The sequence below is a fragment of the Hylobates moloch genome, unplaced genomic scaffold (genome assembly GCF_009828535.3).
Source record: "Hylobates moloch isolate HMO894 unplaced genomic scaffold, HMol_V3 SCAFFOLD_4, whole genome shotgun sequence".
NCBI lineage: Eukaryota > Metazoa > Chordata > Mammalia > Primates > Hylobatidae > Hylobates > Hylobates moloch.
In genome coordinates, this window is record NW_026652279.1 from 20847032 (window position 1) to 20853743 (window position 6712).

A 6712-nucleotide genomic window follows, 5' to 3' on the forward strand; every position below is an offset into this window, starting at 1 on the left:
TCGCTCTGTAGCTAGGCTGGAGTGCAGTAGCGCCATCTTGGCTCGCTGCAACTTCTGCCTCCTGGGTTCAAGCGATCCTCATGCCTCAGCCTCCCAAGTAGCTGGGATTACAGGCACCCGCCACCACACCCAACTAATTTTTGTATTTTTGGTAGAGATGGGGTTTTACCATGTTGGCCAAGATGGTCTCGATCTCCTGACCTCGTGATCCGCCCACCTTGACCTCCCAAAGTGTTGGTATTACAGGCGTGAGCCACCACGTGGCCAACTCCCTAACTTCTAAGGCATGCTCTTTTTCTCCTCTGAACTTGTAAGGCACCTCATGAAAATGATTTTTCTTTTTTTTGCAATGACAATTTATCATTTTGCAGTTAGCAAACAATAGGTATGTCTAAGTCATAAGAGCAATGTATCTTATACTCTTTACTAGTAAAACATTTGTATATAAATATACAGCATATAAAGCATATTGACAAACCTTATCTCATTAAATTTAATCCCTATTACTTAGGTAGATATTTTCTTTACCTGTGGACAGAGGGGAAAACAGAGAGGCTCAGAAAAGGGAACCAATTAACTTGAGATTGCACAGCTAATCAGACAGACCTGAGTTTAAAATGAGGACCTTTGATTCCATCACTAGTGCTCTGTCACCGTAACAATAAAGAGTCTTCAAATACAGGACTCTTGATACAAACACCTCTATGTGCCCAAGATAGCTTTAACCACATTGTAGGTATTTAGTGGGTAGTATTGAAAGACGAAATGACTGCTGGTTAATGATTAAAATGAGGCCTCCTTCAAAATCAGCTTTATCAGTGATGCAAAAGAACTGAGGATAAGGATTCATCTTTTATACTGCCATGGACAGTAATTTTTGGATTTAAAACACAGCTACAAAAAAACAGTTGTCTGTGATTGTGGCCAAGGTTGCTCAAGATACATCTGAGTTACCTAACCTATGGGTCTGTTTTTTTTTCCTACTGGTTTCCAGCCACACAATCCCAACCCTTAATGGTATAGCAGCTCCTCTAAAATGGAGACAGATCAGAATAGACTATTAACACCCAAGCAGATGTAGAAAACACCCAGATGGATAATTTCAATGTTAATACAAAAATATTTAAAAGAGCTACAGAATGTCACATAGAGGATTAGCAATACAAAAGAGAAGGCACTTATTTTTGGAAAAGTAATTTTTTTTTCTGTGTATCACTAGTACATTTTAAATAGAGCTTCTACAGCTTACATACAAATTCTACTTTCTGAGCAAGAGGTATTTTGCATAGTAGGTAAGTGTGCTGCTGGGTTATGTATGCTTAATCATGTTAGCTTCCGTTCGCCAAATGTGTCCTCTACTATGCATTGTGAGAGTTCTTTTATGCTCCTCACAACAACCCTGCCAGCTGCGTGTTATTAGAGTCATTCTACCGAGGAGGAAGAAACCCCCAAACTGACTACAGATTGGTGGAATATGAGACTATATAAGAATTGTAACAGAGATTATACTATTACAGCTTGGTTGCGGGACAACTTTTTTTAGTATGGAGAAAATTAATTAGAAAATCACATTTAAAGGAGAGTTGAGTAATATAATAGTTAAGTTGGAAATATCAAAATGAACTCAATTTACCTAAAAGGAAATTTTTTTTCATTTTTTTTCTCTAAAATTGACCCAACGATGTCAGCAGCACTTTTACCTCATCAACTCTTTATGTAGATCTCTAGGGTCCAGATATCAGTTTCCAATAAGTTTCTCCCGAAAAGAAACCTAGGATTGTTAGAGGGTGACTGATCCCCTGCCTTGAAACTGAGTAATATCAGGACATCCTGGAACAACCAAATTTGCTTAAAAAAAAAAAAAAAATGGAGTTTCTGAGAACATTGGGAAAAATAGCTTAAAGAAGCTTATACTGACCAACTTAAGGTAACTTGAGGATCAAAAAGAGAAAAATAATTATGGCTAAATGGAACCAGTTTGAGTCTGTGAAAGACCATGATTCTATTCTGAAAACAAATGGAGAAAGTTAACACAAAGTGATCTAAGTTGTCATTCTATTACAAAAAGAAGAGTGACTATAAATATGTATGTATTCTTTTCAATTGGTTATAATAATTAGAAGAAATTACATGTAAGTGTATTGTTTCTTCTATTTATTCTCCTGTACATCTGTTCATAAGTTGTAGATATATATCTTCTGTCTAAGCAGAGAAGCGTAGATAAAGGAATTATGAGTCAGGCAAGTAGTTCCAAGGAACTTCGGAATGAAACTCTAAGTTAGGAAAGATTCATTACGGGTAGTAATCAGGTAGCATGAAGGTGCAGTGTGTGGTCACACTCAATGACCAACTAGAAAGAGGGCTCAACAATACATTTTGAGATGATTAGTGAGCCAAATGTCCTCAGAGAGCTAGATGCCCTACTGAGTATAATAAAATACTAAGAAGTAGTATTTATTAATACTAACAAATAGATAAATTTTAAATAATGTGTTTAGGACAGGGCAAGTAAGAGTCATTGACAAGAGAGTGAAGATACGGTTCTGACCTTGCAAAACTTTTTAAGAGTGCTTCATTCTGGGGATAAAACAAACACAACTTGCAAATATATAAACCGGCGGGAAAACATAAGATTAAAACTATTTCACTGGTATAACAAATAGACTAGAGTTTTATAAGGAACCTATTCAAACGATCAGTGGCTCAGGTTTGAATCATTTTGGGATGAGCAATTCTACATAGATCAGAAATCAGCTGGCTGTTGATCCAGATCTTATGTTGGTTAACATGAGAAAGCATTGGGTGTTTGTTTTTTGAATCAGTGAAAACCTTTATAATCCTGGGATGGCATCAACATAAATTCTAGTATAATTTTCAGGTTAAATTAAAGCAAATATTTTTATAACCCTATAAAGGTATTTAAAAACATATGTAGGAATAATGAAGAAATAAACCAGAGCATAGATTATTTTGAATAGTATAATTATAGGAATAAGTTTAGTAAACATTACAATTATAGTTATTTTGTCTACTTTAAGGTATTTATAGTGTTCAAAAGTTTCAGCCACATTAAAATTCTAATTTTAATTTCTATATTCTAGGAGAATTTAATGAATTGCATTTGTAGTAACTTTTAAATGTTCCATTTGATATTTCAAATTTTGTTTATTAGATCTGTACATTTTCATGTAATAAATTGAGCATCTTATAAAGTATAGATAAACATTTTTATTCCTCTCTATTAAATAAACCCCCAGGAAATTAAGGCATCTTAGCAGAAGCAACCCTAAAGGGGGTAAATAATATACCCTTGGTCATGGTGTTAATGAGTGGCAGATCTAGGACTTATACCCAGATCCATGAACTTAAAACTTGTGTTTCTATCTTCTGCACCCCAACTCTTTGCAGACATTTTTTGAAGTAGCTTTTTCACATTACTTAGGACACTATTTTCTTTTTTCACTTAGCGGTACGTGATTTAGGATTGTACAGACGTAGCTGTCTGTACAGGTTCCCATAGGCTACATTCAGGCATTAGAACTGTTGGTTTGGACCATATAATTTTTTTATCAAAAATGAATTAACTAATTGATAACATTTTTAAATTGGAGGATTGCCCATAGAAAGGTAGATGTCTAGCTTCTCTTGAAAAACTGGAAGATTTGGTAATATTGGGCCCTCATTGGCAAAAATCAACAGAACTGAGTGGGGGCTGCCCCTGGAATAGGGCACTGGTCTCCAGTTTGCCACTGTCCCCATCCAGCCAGGTTCACTAGTTTATGTCTGGCCCCTATGTGCATGAAACATGCTGTTTCTACTGAAAACTGATGTACTGAAACCGATTGCTCAAAGATCCTCAATTTACTGCATGCTTGTAGAAACCATCGTCAAATGGGGAATTTAGATGGTACAAGGCACAATGAAGAGACTGAACCTATTTCAAGCCCTCGAGAACCATGTTTCTTCAATTCTAAGCTGCTGTTAAAAGAAAAACTTCAGCCAAATTAAATTTAAAGGAGTTCAGCTGAGCAAAGAACGATTTATCAATTGGGCAGCCTCCAGAGCCAGAGTAGGCTCAGACTCCAGTGCATCCATGTGGTGGAAGATGATTTATAGACAGAAAAGGGAAAGTGATGTACAGAAAATGGAAGTGAGGCATAGAAATAGCCATATTGGTTACAGCTCAGCATTTCCCTTATTTAAGCACAGTTTGAACTCTTGGTCACCTTTGATTGGCCAAAATTCGGTGATTGGTACAACAGTAGACTACAGTTTGTTTACAATTCCATTTAGGTTATAGCTCACAATGTAAAGAGAAACCTTTAGGCTGAACTTAAACTACGCAAGGAGGCAGCTTAAGGGTAAACTTGATTTAAAATGTGCAGACTCTAGAATGGTCATGCAACTAAGCAATAAGACAGTTCTCCAGACCTAGAATCACGTGTGAGTAATCTGCCATTTCTACTCCTTTCATATCTAAAATACTCTAAATACAATTAGACATCAAGGTAAGTAGAAAGAGCCAGGATAGGACACAGAAAAAGAGCAGCCAGATAAGTCATGAGAGTTCCTTCCTTCCCTCTCTTTCTTCCTTCCTTCCTTCCTTCCTTCCTTCCTTCCTTCCTTCTTTTCCTTCCTTCCTTCATTCATTCATTTAAGAAGGTCCTGGTGACACAAGGTCTCCTTATACCTCTTTGTTGAATGCATCCATCCACTCACCAAATGGGTTTGAGCATCCACTCTGTTTCAGGCACTGTGGAATACACACTGGATACACAGCAGTGCACCAAATAGATAGGGTGCCTTTCATCCCCTATCAGCCCCTAGGTGGATAATCATACCAATAATGTCTTAAAGCTGTGATAAAGAAAAAAGTGCAAGATGCCATGAAAGTGTATACCAGAGGCTGCTTACCTTAACTTAGGGACTCAAAGCAGTTTTCCCTGGGGACATGACATTAATTAATTAGGACCCACAGGGCACTGACCATCCCTTTCCAAATCCTGGTCTGCATCACTGTCTGTTCACTTGCCAACTGAGCTAATAAAAAAGTTAACATAAACTGAGGACTTAGTATGTGCTCAGCTTTGTAGTAAGTGCTTTACAGAAATCAATGATTTAAACTTCATATTAAATCTGTGTTAAGCCTGGTGTTATTATTTTTCCAATTTCGTAGATGAGGAAGTAAGTGGAGGCATAGCAGGATTAAGTACTTGCCTAAAGCTGAAAAACTAAAGTCAAAAATCAAATCCAGATCCGCCTTCCTTGACATGCCATGCCTTTAACACTTGACTTTCTTGTAAAAGAGCCATTCCTTTTCTAAAGACATCAATCTAACTGGTAAATAGCTCCATAGTAAACACACACACACACACACACACACACACACACACACACACACTAGAGCAGCTTTTCCCAAAAGAATAAATGTCAATATATCTTAACCCACTTTTCTCGTAACGAGTTGATCCAGCAATAACAAGAATATTCCTCAGGTAATGCCTTTTTATTAAGAACAAATATGAGTTATGAGACACGATACAGTATCCAATCTCAGAAAGCAGTTTTCAAAGATTGAGTATCTCCACTTTATGCTGCAAAATAACGAACACATGGACACCCCAGAATGCTTATCCAACATAGCTTGCCACGTTAGCATTTAAAATAGGCAAACATGTGCTGGGAGATATAAAGAAATGTAACTATACAGATGATTTCTTCCCTGTTTAGCTCAACATTGACCATTTGCTGTTAAGTAAACACTTTAACTTAAAAGGAGTCAATGAGAATTTGGATCTTTCTGAAGGAGTCACATATCAAAAGCTTACAATGGGGAGGTGAGAAAAGGCAGTGGAATAATGTCTAGTCCTGCTGAAAGGCTAAGAAAAATCCTTTCAGAATAAGTCATCTACTCCCAGCTACTCAGGAGGCTGAGGCAGGAGAATGGCGTGAACCCAGGAGGCAGAGCTTGCAGTGAGACGAGATCATGCCACTGCACTCCAGCCTGGGCGACAGGGCGAGACTCCGTCTCAAAAAAAAAAAGAGAGAAAGAAAGAATAAGTCATCTACATAAGCAGGGAAGATCACTTGATATGCATTGACTTTAAGAAATATGGGAATTTCCCCTCTTTCTGCAAGTAAAATAAGAGGAAATATTTCCCCCCTTATCCAAGTGCAAGAAAGATCATTTCCATTAACATTAGGAATATAAAAAGATTTTCTTCCTAGCTTGCTCTCCAGCAACAAGATCTCATGGACTTTCTTAACCCTTTGACACTTACACCATTGTAAATAGTGCTTCCTGGGAAGGTTTGTAATGCAGCCTGAATCCCAATCCTTAAACACCCTGCTGTGTAGAGGGAATAGCCAAAGCCAGAAAACCCTAGAACTATTTTTCCTCTCTCCTTCAAAGCCACCACAACCTGGTAGAAGCATGAGTTTCTTCTCCTCTACCTTTTGGACCTGGGAAATCTGGACCTATTGACATGAGATAACACATACACTTTCTGCCTAAATGTAGTGAATGTTTCAAAGGTTTCACAGAAAGCTCAAGCAATGGAACAGAATGGATCTTTTATGGGGTTTTTTTGCATTTTGAGAGGGTAGGTGAGGAAAAAATGTTTTTCAAGCTCTGTGATGTTGCATGATAAATTATAGCAATATTTCTGAAGTGTATTTAATTACAAATTGGCTTGAGTTTTCAAAAGGACAG